The sequence below is a fragment of the Rhinolophus sinicus genome, linkage group LG01 (genome assembly GCF_036562045.2).
Source record: "Rhinolophus sinicus isolate RSC01 linkage group LG01, ASM3656204v1, whole genome shotgun sequence".
Classification (NCBI taxonomy): Eukaryota; Metazoa; Chordata; class Mammalia; order Chiroptera; family Rhinolophidae; genus Rhinolophus; species Rhinolophus sinicus.
The window spans coordinates 60,284,066-60,299,137 of NC_133751.1; the positions used below are offsets into that span (position 1 = coordinate 60,284,066).

A 15,072-nucleotide genomic window follows, 5' to 3' on the forward strand; every position below is an offset into this window, starting at 1 on the left:
TCATCTGACTGATTTCAGGTGTGAGAGAAAAAGCAGCCAGGGATAATGCCAAGGTTTGCAGTGTGAGCAACTACAAGGACGGAGCTGTCACTGGCTTATCTGGGGAAGACTGGTATCAGGAGTGCACTTTGGGGCATGCTAAGTTTGGAAAGCCTATTTGAACACCTAGGGGTGCCATCAAGTAGACAGTTGGATATTGTAGTGTGGGTTTAAGGGAAGGATTGGGGCTGGAGAGATAAGTGTGGTATCTAAAACATGAGACTGGATGAGTTTAAAAGGGGGGGGGGATAGAGAAGAAGTCCAAGGGTAAATTCTGGGACCCTCCAACATTAAGGTATCAGAGGGAGAGAGGAAGACCCAGTGTTTCAGTTTGGGCTGCTATAACAAAATACCATAGGCTGGGGGCTTAAACAACAGAAATTTATTTCTCTCCGTTCTGGAGGCTGGGAAACCCAAGATGAAAGTGCTGGCAGATTGGGTTCCTGGACCCACATCAAGGTTTGCAAACCGCTGCCTTCTCGCTGTACCCTCACAAGTCCGAGAGAGTGAGTTCTGGTCTCTCCCTCTTCTTATAAGGGCCCTAATCTCATCATAGGGATGGTACCCTCATGACTTCATCTAAACTAACTACCTCCCACAGGCCCTACCTCCAAATACTATCACACTGGGAACTTGGACTTCAACATATGAATTGGGGATGGGGGCGAGGGGGCAGGGGGTCACAAACACTCAGCCCACAGCAACTAGAAAAAAAAAGATTGAGAAGGAAGAGCCAGTGAGGAAGGAGAAAAACCCAGAGAGCGTTATGTCCTGGAAGCTAAGGAAAGAGTTTCAAGGATGAGAGAGTGATCAAGTCAAATGCTGCTGAGGGGCTGAGTTGAGGCTAGGAGATAACCTTTGATTTAACATCATGTCACTAGGGATCTTGACAAGAGTCGGGTAAATGGAGTGATGAGGATGAAAGCCTGATTCAAGTGGATTCAAGAGAGACCCGGGGAGAGAAATTAGAGGTGGCAAGTACAGACGACTCTTTTAAAGAACTTTGCAACAGAGGGAAGCACAGAAATGAGGCAAAGCTGGAGGGGACTACGATGGGAGAAATTAGAGCATGTTTGTATGTTGATGCAAATGAGGGGGAAACAAAGTAATGAAAACATATAGTCAATTCTCAATTACACAAGAAAATAGAAATAGTGTGATGTACTTGATGTGTTTACTTTAAAAGATTTTATGTAATATCTGAAACACATAAAAGAGTGCATGTAAGCCCTGAAACCTAATGAATACCCACAAAACCACCATCCACACCAAGAGCTAGTTCACCAGTCACATCTGTGTGCTCTTCCCTCTCCCACGCCCCTGCTCTCAGAAGAAAGCAACTTTCCTGAAGTTTGGGATGATCACTTCCTTGTAAAGTCATTCTCTTCACTATATTCTGTCGTATCTATTGACCGATAGATCAAGGATAACCTCACCTGTGCCCCTCAACCTGGCCTCCTGCAGACAGACATTAGGCCACTTCAGACAGTATCATGAAATTCCTCTTTTTTATTTAACCTGCCACACTAAAATTCTGTTTTCCATCTTGCATCTCCAGCTGGCTGCTGCTTTGCCGGAAACACCCCTTCTTCTACGTGAAGATCATTATTCCTTCCTGTGTGTATCACTTACTGTGCAGGCAGGCAGGAAGAGACCAGCACAATCTCTTCCCTCAGGCACATACAGAACAGACCCCAGTGGCCTTTTTCTCCTGGAAGATACACCTACAGCCCTCAAATTTCTAGTCTCCCCCCTCCAGTCCTAAGGAACACACTGCTGGATAAGTGCCTACACCAAAGCCTGGTAACAGGAAAGCAGGTGATGGCCAGGGGTTAGGTTTCTTTTATCCCCAAATCACCTGTGGGTTAGTGGCTTTCCCCAGATCATCCAGAATTCTCCAGGTGTGTAAGAACCTGGAAGACTTTGACAAAGGCCAACAGACTGGGCCCTTTACAAATGGACGGCAGCAGTCTCTGAAAAGCCCTCTGCATACATAAACCAGCTCTCTGAATTGTTCACTGATGCTTGAAATTGCTTTAAGGAGAGACAATGGCTTTCATCTCACAACTAGAGAAACCTTTGAAGACCCTAGATGAACTCACTGATTTAGACTAGTGCACAGTACTATACAAATGGATTGAAAGATTGGATTGTGCAATGGGCACCTTTTAAAAAAAATTGGGTGTAACTGATAAAGTGTGTAACAGAGAAAGATAGGGCTTTTTCTTGCTTCCTTAGGAGTTTAAAAAAAGCAAAATCTTGAAATCAGAAGACCTGGAGTCATATTTGGCCCTATTGCCAGCTGTTTGACCAGTCAAGTTTCTCAAAGTTTTGAGCCTGTTTCTTATTTCTAGAAGGAATGTAAATACCTACCTACAGAGTTACTATGAGACTTTGATGCCATTCTACAAGGTGAATATTTTCCTTCTTTCTCTTCTCGGCTAGGGCATATGGAGCTCTGCTCCGATCCACACGAACTCTGTCCCCTTTCTGAGCATTATAGAGATGAAGGAACCTAGAACCACAGAACGGTGGGTTCCAATCCTAACTCTGTGACTTAACTAAATTTACTTGGGTGACATTGGTTGATAAAATTATATAGGTTTCAAGTGTACAATTCTATAATACATCATCTGTACACTGCATTGTGTGTTCACCACCTAGAGTCAAATCTTCTGTCACAATATATTTTACCTCCTTCACCTTTTTCTGCTTCCCCCCTACCCTTTTCCTCTGGTAACCACTATGCTGTTGTCTGTGTCTACTCTGTCATTGCTAACTGTGATCTTAGGCAAGTTACTTGACACTCTGCCCTGTTTCCGCCTCTGTAAATGCAGATACTAACAGTGCTTGCCTCAGGGGTGAGCATAATTAAGTGAGTTAATACGAGTCATGCATCGTTCTGGCAGAGCCACAACAACAACAACAACGAGAAAAAGCCCTGCAGAAATGCGTGCGACTGTTATTCCCAAGGGCTTCTCCTCACCTGCCCCCTTTCCTCAATCCAGAAGATCATTTTAAGCTCCTCCATTTCCACTCTCTAATGTACGAAAGCCCACTGTAAATTGCCACGCATTCCCCCAGGTTTCCTAACGCCCCATCCCCATCCTTAAACCACCAGGCCCTGTCGTCTTCCCGCCACTGGCAAACCCCCAAGCAGTTCCCGGTCTCTCCCAAACCCGCCTTGGCGGGACACTAGTAACCTAGACCCGGTGGGAGGTAGTGGCCGAGTGGGGTAAGGCGGGGTGATAGGTGTGGGCCGGGGGGAGGGGGCGGGGGGCGGGGCTGCGGCTCTGTGACGTAGCACCCGGGCTCCTCCAATGCGGTTGCCAGGGTGCAGCTGCGTTGGGGTTGCCAGGCTAAGGTGAAGCGCTAACAAAGCGTGGCCTCGCCCCGCGTCTGCTGTTGCCCCGGGCCGACGCCGGTACCGCCCTTTTCCCCCCCGCCCAAGCCCAAGTTTTGCTGCCTTCCCCCTGTGAAGAGTGCCACTGGATCTTTCTTCACACTTCTCCCCGGAGGCCGGGCCAGACCGCTCGTTTGGGAGCGAGCGTCAGGTAGCAACCCCGAAGGGGAAGTGGAGGGAGGGGAACCCCGTGAGCTCCCAGAAGGCTGCACAGGTCTGAGGGAAGAGTCCTGCCATGAGCCCACCTGGATTCTGAATCCCTGTTCACAGAGCAAGAGGAGAGGACTGATCTTTAAGGGAATATGGCCATGGATGATGATTGCTCTCTGCCCATACCATATGTATATTTTGTACCCAGAACTATTTTATGATTTCTTACATAGAGGACAGTGATTTGGAAACAACAGAATGTGGGATCAGAACCCCCACTGACTAGCCACACCTCTGCTTTTTCATTTGTAACGTGGACATAAGAATACCTACGGGGAGGATTGTCATCAGGACCAGTGGGCATGACTAGCACTTTATAAACTGCTATCGTTGATTGATTTTCCTAATATCTATTGAGCACTGACTGTATTCCAGGCACCCAGCTAGGCCTTGGGGATTCTATAGTGAGCAGAAATTGACTGTCCCTGCCCTCAAGTTTACGACTCATGGGGGGAGGCAAGGTGTTAATCAAAGAATCATGCAAGTAATGTAAAATTGAAGCCAAGTATTGCCAAGGTGAGTTGGGTAAGTGGTGCTCTGAGAAGGTGTGATGGAACTGACAGAGAACTCAGGGAAAGCGGAGCTGAGATCTGAAGAACCTCTGAAAAGGTGAGGAGTGCATTCCAAGCGAGGGTAACCTCGTGTCCCAAACCTACCACTGCCTATTCTAAACCTAGACAAGTACATAAGTTGCCTGGTCCTGGGTTCTAAGACCTGTTCATAGAAACTGCCTCTGAGATCCTGGTGTCTGGAGCCTTTCATTCGTGTAACTGGAACCTCTCATTTATAGAACCGGAGGCCTGTTTAGCCCACACTGGTAAAACCAAATGAGAAATTTCAGAAACAAATCTATATTCCATATTTGATTAGATCTATATTCTTCAGCACTCAGCATGTATGTGTTGGCCAGAACTCCACATTGGGAGGGATGTGGGTTTCAAAAAGAGGCAATCTGTTGAATTTTAAGAGCTGGGGGAGAGGGAGCTCAAATGGATAATTGAGGAAGGTCTACTATACTGAGAGCTTTAAGAATGGAAAAGAATTTTACAAAACATTGGAATCATGGACTGTTAAGGTAGAATGGACCTTTCCCCACTTCTTTTATCTGATGTGAACCCAAATGGTCCATGTTACTCAAACACAGAAAAGTTGGGCTTTGCAGATTCTCCAAACTAAGGAGCCTATGATTCTAAGTCTCTGTGGCTTAAAAGTACATGGAATATGTCAAAAAATTGGACAATCTACAATAAGTGGGTAAATTCCTAGGAACACATAATCTTCCAAGATTAAATTAAGAAGAAACAGAAGATCTGAACTGACCTATTACTACTAATGAAATCAAATCAGTAATCAAAAAACTCCAGATAAACAAAAGTCTTGGACCAGATGGTTTCACAGGTAAATTTTACCAAACATTCAAAGAAGGATTAACACTAATCTTTCTTAAACTATTCCCCCAAAAATTCAATAGGAGTGAAAGCTCCCAAGCTTATTTTATGAAGCCACCATTACCCTGATTCCCAAACTAGACAAAGACATCACACAAAAAAGAAAATTATAGGCCAATATCCTTGATAAACATAGATGCTAAAATCTTAAACAAAATGTTAGCAAACCCAATTAAGCAATACATTAAAAATATTATACACCGTGATCAAGTAGACTTTATTCCTGGGATGCAAGTTTGGTTCAAAATCCGCAAATCAATTAGTGTGAGAAACCACATAAACAAAATGGAAAAAATCATACAGTCATATTAATAGATACAGAAAAAGCATTTGACAAATCCAGCATCTATTTAGGATAAAAACTCTCAGCAAAGTGTGAATAGTGGGAACATACTTCAACATAATGAAGGCCATCTATGACCTAATAACACAGCTAACATCACACTCAATGGGGAAAAGCTAAAAGTGTTTTCCTTAAAATCAGGAACAAGACAAGGATGTCCACTTTCACCACTTTTATTCAACATAGTACTGGAAGTCCTAACCAGAGCAGTCAGACAAGAAAAAGAAATAAAAGGCATCCAACTTGGAAAGGAAGAAGTAAAACTATCATTATTTGCAGATGACACGATACTATAGAGAGAGAACCATAAATATTCTACCAAAAAACTATTAGAACTAATAAATGAATTCAGTGAAGTAGCAAGATATGAAATTAATATTAAGAAATTGGTTGCACTTTTTTAGCATCTGTATACATGTTTATGAACTATTTAATGTTTACACAAAATACATAAATGTTTTTGGAATCTCAGAGTTCTTTGATGATTATAATATCGTTTTCAAATAAACATGGTAGAGACTTAAATATTACATCATTCAGATTATTTTTTTAAAAGGGATGAGCCTCTAAGAGATCACTCCAACATAATTGTCCATTAAATGTAGCAAAACTGGGGTCCTAGTAGGTGTCAGAACTAGAACAAATAATCCTCAAATTTATATGGAACCACAAAAGACCCCAAATAGCCACAGCAATCTTGAGAAAGAAGAACAAAGTTGGAGGAATCACACCACCTGATATCAAACTATACTGCAAGGCCATAGTAATCAAAACAGCATGGTACTGGCATAAAAACAGACACACAGATCAATGGAACAGAATAGAGAGCCCGGAAATAAATCCATGCTGATATGGTCAATCTATGACAAAGGAGGCAAGAATATACAATGGGGTAAAGACAGTCTATTCAGTAAATAATGTTGGGGAAACTGGACAGGTACATGCAAAAAGAAAAAAAAAAGAAAGAAAAAGAAACTAGACCACCTTCTTACACCATATATAAGAATATACTCAAAATGGATTAGAGACTTAAATGTAAGACCTAACACAATAAAACTCCTAAAAGAAAACATAGGCAGTAAACTCTGACATTGTTCTTAATAATATTTTTTTCTGATATATCTCCTCAGGCAAGAGGAACAAAATAAAAAATAAATAAAATGGGACTATATCAAACTAAAAAGTTTTTGCACAGCAAAGGAAACCATCAATAAAATTAAAAGACAATCTACTGAATAGGAGAAGATATTTGCCAATGAAACATCCTATAAGGGGTCAATATCCAAAATTTATACATAACTCATAAAACTTAACACCAAAAAAAATCCAATTAAAATATGGGCAGAGGACCTTAATAGACATTTCTCCAAAGAAGACATACGCATGACTCATAGACATATGAAAGTATGCTCAATCATGCACTAATCATCAGAGAAATGCAAATTAAACCACCATGAGATATCACCTCACACCTGTCAAAATGGCTATTATCAAATAAATAGCAAGTGTTAGCAAGGATGTGGAGAAAAGGAAACCCTCATGCAATGTTGGTGGGACTGCAAAATGGTGCAGCCATTATTGAAAACAGTATAGAGGTTTTTCAAAAAATTAAAAGTAGAACTACCCATGATCCAGCAATTCCACTTCTGGGTATTTATCCAAAGAAATCCAAAACACTAATTCAAAAAGATATACAATGCATCTCTATGTTCATTGCAGCATTATTTACGATAGCCAAGTTGTGGAAGCAACCTAAGTGTCCGTCAATAGACAATTGGATAAAGAAGATGTAGTACATATATACAATGGAATATTACTCTGCCATATAAAAGAATGAAATCTTACCATTTGTGATAACAGGGATTGACCTAGAGGGTATTGCACTAAGTAAAATAAGTTAGAGAAAGACAAATACCATATTTCGCTTATATGTGGAGTATAAAGAACAAAATAAACAAGCAGATTCATAGATACAGAGAACAAACTAATGGTTGCCAGATAGAAGGGGTTTAGTGGACTTGGTGAAAAAGGTGAAGTATAAATTGATAGTTACAAAATAGTCATGGGGATGTAAAGTACAGTATAGGGAATATAGTCAATAATATTGTAATAACTATGTATGATGTCAGGTGGGTACTAGACTTATTGGGGGATCACTTCTTGAATTATATAAATGTCTAATCACTAAGCTATACACCTGAAACTAATATAAACTAATATTGAATGTCAACTATAATTGACAAAGAGAAAAAAGTGCATGGAACTCCTGAGAGTATAAGGGAACTTGAGTGGAGAATTTGACCTGCCCCTCCTTAAGTCTTCTCCGTTTCTACTGTGGTGCCACCATCCACCTGGTCATCTATTTCAAAGGGTAGTCTCAACAGGCACCAGAGCCTGCTGGGGTGACCCACTCAGTGGGGTAAGCCCCCTGCACAGCAGCCCATAAGCTGTGGACATGGCCAAATCCACAGCCAATCAGCCTGAGGGTGAATCCCACCTGCTGACATGCCAATAGCAACCAACGCTCAACTATAACAGGAGGGCACACACAACCCACACAAGGAAAATTCCTGGAGCACCCAGAGCAGGTGACCGGGGAGACTGTGCCAGGGCACCTACTACATAAGGCTACCCGGCCAAGACTGGGAGACATAGCAGATCTACCTCATACATAGAAACAAACACAAAAAGGCAGCAAAAATGAGGACACAAAGAAACATCCCAAATAAAAGAATAGAAGAAAAGTACAGAAAAATAACTAAATGAAATCAAGGCAAGCAACCTACAAGAGACAGAGTTCAAGACAATAGTTATGAGAACTTTAACAAAAAGATAACAAGCATAAAAAAGGATATTGACACCATAAAAAAGAACCAGTCTGAAGTGAAGAATACAATAACTGAAATGAAGAATGCACTAGAAGGAATCACCAGCAGACTAGATGAAGCAGAGGATCGAATCAATTTGGAAGACAAAGTAGCAGAAATTCCCAATTGGAACAGCAAAAAGAAAAAAATAATTTTAAAAAATGAGGATAGTTTAAGAGACCTCTGGGACAACATCAGTCATAACAACATTTGCATCATAGGGGTACCAGAAGGAGAAGAGAGAAAGCAAAAGATTGAGAACCTATTTGAAGAAATGACAGAAAACTTTTCTAACCTGGTGAAAGAAATAGATATGCAAGCCCAGGAAGCACAGAGAGTACCAAACAAGATGAACCCAAACAGGCCCACACCAAAACACATTATAATTAAAATGGTGAAGGTTAAAGACAAAGCGAGAATCCTAAAAGCAGCAAGAGGAAGGCAACTTATAAGGGAGCCCTCATAAGACTGTCAGCTGATTTCTCAACAGAAACTTTGCAGGCCAGAGGGATTGGCACAAAATATTCAATGTGATAAAAAGCAAGGACCAAAAAGCCAAGGGTAATTTACCCTGCAAGGCTATCATTTAAAATCAGAGGATGGATAGTTTCCCAGACAAGAAAAAGCTAAAGGAGTTCATTTCCACCAAACCAGTATTACAAGGAATGTTAGAGGGACATCTTTAAAATGGGGGAAAAAATCATAATTATGAATACATAGATACAGAGAACATTTTGATGAACGTAGCTATCAACAATTACTTTCAATATAAATGGATTAAATACTCCAATTAAAAGACATAGGAGGGCTGAATGGATAAGGAAACACAACCCTTACATATGCTACCTACAAGAGAATCACTTCAGATTGAAAGACACACACAGACATAAAGAGATGGAAAAAGATATTTCAGTAAAATGGAAACAACCACAAAAAAGGCGGAGTAGCCATATCTGTACCAGACAAAATAGACTTTGAAGCAAAGGCAAAGAAACAAAGAGAGAAAAACAAGTGTCAAAGAAGGACCCAGTAATCCCACTTCTGGGTATTTACCTGAAGAAACCCAAATGCTACTTTGAGGGCACATGTGCATCCATATGTTCATTGCAACATTGTTTACAATGGCCAAAATGTGGAAGCAGCCTGGGTGTCTGTGAATGGAAGAATAGATAAAGAGGAGGTGGAACATATATACAATGGAATATTGCTCAGCCATGAAAGGGAATGGGTCCTTGCCATCTGTGGTGGCATGGATGGACCTGGAAGATATTTTGCAGAGTGAGGCATGAGACAGAGAAAGACAGATGGAATCTGATTTTGCTTTTATGTGGAATCTAAAGAACAAAATAAATAAACAAAACAAAAACAAATTCATAGATACAGAGAACATTTTGATGGTTGCCAGATGGTGGAGGGTTGGGAGGGTGGGTGAAAAAAGGGGAAGGGATTAAGAAATACAAATTAGTTGTTACAAAGTAGTCATGGGTATAACATAAGGAATATAGTTAATAATATTGTAATAACTATGTATGGTGTCAGGTGGGTACTAGATATATTGGGGTAATAAATGGGAGAGGGTTGGGGGGCAGGGTGAAAAAGGTGAAGGGATTAAGAAGCACAAATCTGTAGTTACGAAATAGTCATGGGGATGTAAATTACAGCATAAGGAATATAGTCAATAATATGGTAATAACTATGTATAGTGCCAGGTGGGTACTAGTCAGGGGGATCACTTCTCATATTATGTAAATGTCTAACCACTATGCTGTACACCTGAAATTAATATAAAATAATATTGAATGTCAATTGTAATTTAAAAATTAAAAAGGAGAGGAGGGCAATGAGTGCTCCAAATTTTCAGGTGTAAAACAAATGAGTCATAGGAATGCAGCATCGGGAATATAGGGAATAGTCAATACTATTGTGATAGCATGGTGCGGTGTCACAGGGTTGCTGGACTTAATCATGATCACTTCTTTAGGTCTATAAATGTTGAACAGCTATGGTGTGCCCCTGAAACGTATATAATATTGTACGTTAGCTATATTTTAAATAAAAGGCTTTTTTAAAAAAGTATACAGGAATCACAGACATAAAGGAACAACCATGACCCTTCAGATAGATCATCCAAAAAAGAGACAACCTCCCAGGAGCTTGTTGCAGAGGGTGTGACCACAGTTCATTGTGTTGCAGAAAGAAACATCAAACCTGTAGAGAATTTTTATAAGACTTTATTTGAGTCAAATTGACAAAAATGCCAGGGAGCAAGATCTCAAATACTGCAGAGAATAACAGTTTTGCAGCTTGTTTTATGCGTTTGAAATTAAGGAGGGAACATAAGGAAGACGGGAGAAAGCAAGGCAGGGATTGGATGACAAGTTAGTTAACAAGATTATGTGCTCTCTTGAGGGTTCATACCCCCTTCGAGGGGTATTACTTCTGGTATTTCAAAGGTGTTAACCTAGATGCACAAAAACAATAGACAGAGCTGGCTTAAAACCTTTCACTAAAAAGATACATGCTTGGGGCTTGACTACCCACCATGACCTGCCCAGTTAGGAATTTATAATCAGATCACCCTGTGAAATTACTTTCCACAGAATGCCTTTTTCTGCCCACAATTGGATGGCAGAGAAATGGCTGAGGTGCCAGGGAGGCAGAAATCTACTGTCTGGGATGCCAGAGAAGCCATTCATTGCAAAGGTGACTGACTCAGTGGCTGCACTCTGCTACAAAGCTTCCCAAGAGAAGTGCCAGGGAAGCCGGGCACTGCTGGCTGCTGGGCGCTGCTGTAGAGATCACATACTGCAGATGCTGTGCACTGCAGGGTCCCAGCACTGGAGAGACTGCATGTTCCTGGGCTTAGCAAGAAGACTATGTATATGGAACTCACAAGAGAAACCCCTTCCTCCTCCAGTATCTCTCCAGGGACCTCCGTTCAGGAAGCTTAACATTATGCCATCTGACAAAGGAGAAATATTTAAGGCAATAAATTGATAACAGGGGCATATGCTAGCGATAAAGTCTCATTGTCAGGCTCTAGTGCTTAAATCCTCTAGTGGCTCCCTATTGCATTTCATATGACGTTCGAAAGACTTCCCATGGCATACCGGCCCTTTTATATTCTGGTCTTGGGCTACATTTCCAGCCTTAGGCCCAACCACTCCCCCTTTGTCTACTCCATAATTACTCAGTTTCCTAAATTCACCATGTCCTCTGACACCTCCACACCTTTATCGAAGTAGTCCGAGCCACAAAGAATTTCCTCCTTGCTCTCATTGATAAACAGATGCTTAGTGAGAACCTACTCTGTAACTGACCCTGCTCTGGGGGCCGGGGATACAGCAATGAACAAACCAGGCTTCCCCAAATCTCTGTTCAAATACTGTAACCCTTTGGAAAGTGTTTTCTGACCTCCTCCTCCTACCTCCACATGAGTTAGCTGCCTCATCTAGGAGTTTCTGTTTACCTATATCTACTTCAGACTTCTTGACACTTATCATACCCTGTTTTAATTACTGATTTTCCTATCAGTCTCTTCTACTAGCCTGAGCTCTCTTAGGGCAGGGTGTGGGACTCATGTAATTCTATATCCCCATATCCAGCACTATTCCTGACACACAGGTTTTATTAATTATTTGCCCAGGATCACATAATGTGTCAGCGATAGGCCCAGGTCCAGAATCCTGGTCTCCTGCCTCCTTCTTAAGAGTGCTTCTTAGTTAGAGCTTAATCTGCCCTAGTGGATCTCTGAAGGACAGCAGTGCGGTGTTTTTGTGTTGGAAAAGGCAAGTACAGTGTTGAACATCATCAGGAATGGTAAAGGAAACAGGACAGAAACATAGCCCTGATCTTGTATTGAAAACTCTGATGCATTCATCCCTCAGAGTCCTTTTATACTTTGAATCCCGGGATCACAGGGATGCTACAATGAAATCAGAAGTAGAGAGGACAAGTGAAAGTTGAAAATGATGTGGGAATATTCTGAAAGCTCACTCTGAAGATAAAAAAAGACTGTCATATAGTTATAAAAGAAAAGGTTACGGTGAGCCCAGGTTTATATGCCAGATCACAAAGTCAAGGGACGTGAAACACATCTGTTAACATGGAGTCTGTAAATGGTAGCCTTGGCCTTGTGGACCATGATATGAAAATGGGGAAATGTTTGAAATATGAGCATGCCTAAGTTAGAGGTAATTGGTAATTGTTCACTTGCTAAATACTAAACATATGGAACGCATGACCTCCAAGAGGTGGTACTAGCATAATATATAAGCAATTTGAGGAAAATGTCTAATAATAGAGCCAAAAGCTACTATTCAAAAACAGGAGAAGGTCAGGTAGGACTGCTCTTAGTAATATTGCTTTTGGCATCCAAGTGCTGGATTGGCTTGGTCACGAATTGGCCCAGGGTAGAAAAAGAACCAGACTTCTGTGAAATAAAGTTGGAGAGGCAAGATAATATGAATAAGATAAATTGTGGAGAGCTTGAAAGTCAGACAGGGCATCATTTTGATGAGCAAAGAAATGAAAATCCACTTAAGGACTTTGAGAGCGATGTGATAATATGAGTGGTTAAGACATTTTATCGGGAAAACTAAGTCTCAATTTTCTGACAGTGAGAAAATGATTATAATATTCAAACCTACCTACCCATAAATTGTTGTAAGGATTAAATGAGATAATAAATGTGCAATGAGTTGTTTTAATCCTGTGTTCTGCTGGGCATGCTTCCATTCTTTGCAACTGTGTGGAGTATGGTTAAAAGACAATGACCGCATTTCCAGGACAAAACATTAGGATATACTCTGACAAATCATTTTTGTTCTACTTCAAGGTTCTAAAAATGTACTTTTCGTGATGCAAATGGGAATATCCAGGATATTTCAATGATTTATGGGGACCATCGTATACAGATTATAATATTTGAAGCTGGGGTTGTCCTAGAGAAAACCCATTATGTGTAATTGCCGTATTCAGAGAGGGCTGTATGGTACAGTGTGGAAAGAACAATGAAGGAGACCTGAGTTCTTGGGTCAGCTTCAACATAAACTGCTGTCTTGTGCCAATTACTTCACTTCAAATCTCTCATTTGTAAATTGAAGATATTGTGAATCAAATTAAGCCTTTAAGCTTTTCCAAAAAAAAAAAAAAAAGGTGGGGGGAATTCCTTTTTACTTTCTTGACAGATTTTTTTAAAAGTTCATCAGGACTGAAGTGGGAAATGAAAGAGAAGGATTAATAAAAAATGGCCATAATGTACCAGACTAAGGCATTGAAAGAGTGAAAGAAGTTGGTTTTGGATGCTTTTATGGGGAAGGGGAACTGGTAGATATGGCTGTGGCATGGTCGAGAGTTTACAACTGGAGATTTGGGAGTCATCACCATAGAACTCTGCTTAAATCCCCCAGCAAAAAGCCTCTACCTCCAGCTAGAATATAATAGATTGCAGGTGCTCAAAGCTCCCACTGCAACAACTAAAAAGAGCTAGAAAAATCATTTTTAAAAGCATTGTAAAGACATCAGAGAGGTTTAGAAGCAATGAGGACTAGATTGAAATTTCAGAAGGATACAGAGCCCTTCCAAGGTCATTTGATGGTCACAAGCCATTTTCTTCCCTGGGGACATTTGCCACCTTTGGATGTGGATTCAGGATTGTACTCGGCCCTTGCAGAGAGACTTCATTGGGATATAGTCAAACAGCACTGGCATGACAGGTTAGAAATGTGAGGCACCCAAACGCACTTTAGTTTTCTACAATCGGACATATAATTAAAAAACACTGGGCATACATAGAAGCAGAAAAATATGTCTAGAATCAAGAGAAAAAAGATATCAGAGAGCAGATCCACAGGTAGTTTCAACAAGTGGAGTTATCAGACATTGACTCTAAGATAACTACAAATATTATGTTCAGGAAAAATCAATGGAACAGATGCATAAATGGAAAAAATGGAGAATTTCAACACAAAAATTGCATCTATAAAAACTCGTGATATTCTAGAACAAAAAATACAATATCTGAAATTAAGAATTCAGTGAATGGATTTAACATCAGCCTGGACAGCAGAAAACATGATTAGCGAACTCAAAGACAGGTCTATGGAAAATATCCAAACTGAATTACAGAGGGAAAAAATGGGGAAAATAACAGAGCGTATGGTCTAAAATAGATATAATTAGAGTCTCAGAAGGTTAAAGAGAGAGAGAATGGAGTCCCAGAATGTAAGGGTAGAGTCAATATTTGGAGAGTAATTTCAAGAACTTTTGAAAACTGATGAAATACATCAACCTACAAATCCAAGAAGCTCAGCAAGCCCTAACCAGGAACACCTGGGCATGTCATAATTAATCAAAGTAATGAAAATCTAAGAGAAAGAGAAAGTCATAAAATCAGAGGGGAAAAGAAGCATTACCTCCAAAGGAGCAACAAAAATACATTTGGCTTATTTTTAACAAACTATGGAGATCAAAAGACAATGGGAATTACATACTTAAAGTGTTGAAAGGAATTAGATGCTAACCTAGAAATTCTATACTCAGTGAATGTGTCATTTTAAAAAGAAGGGCACAATAATACATTTCACATAAATAAAAACCGACAGATTTCTTCCCCAGCAAACCCATTAAAAGCATTAGAGTTCTTCAAACTGAAAGAAAATGATCCCAGAGAGAAGTAGGGAATTTATGCTGACCGTTAGAAAAGGAGAACACATGAGCTTAAATAAGTAGATAAAATAATTTAATATTGACTATTTAAAA

At 40.4% G+C, this 15,072-nt stretch overlaps 1 protein-coding gene across 1 annotated transcript in view; it reads left to right on the forward strand.

Annotated features, from left to right (window-relative positions):
- Positions 1-3,384: 3,384 nt before the first annotated feature.
- Positions 3,385-15,072, forward strand: part of ROPN1 (rhophilin associated tail protein 1) — a 30,406-nt gene continuing 18,718 nt past the window's right edge. The window contains exon 1 of the mRNA XM_019738945.2: positions 3,385-3,593. The gene's annotated coding sequence lies outside the window, so the exon portion shown is untranslated. The remainder of the gene's footprint in view (positions 3,594-15,072) is intronic.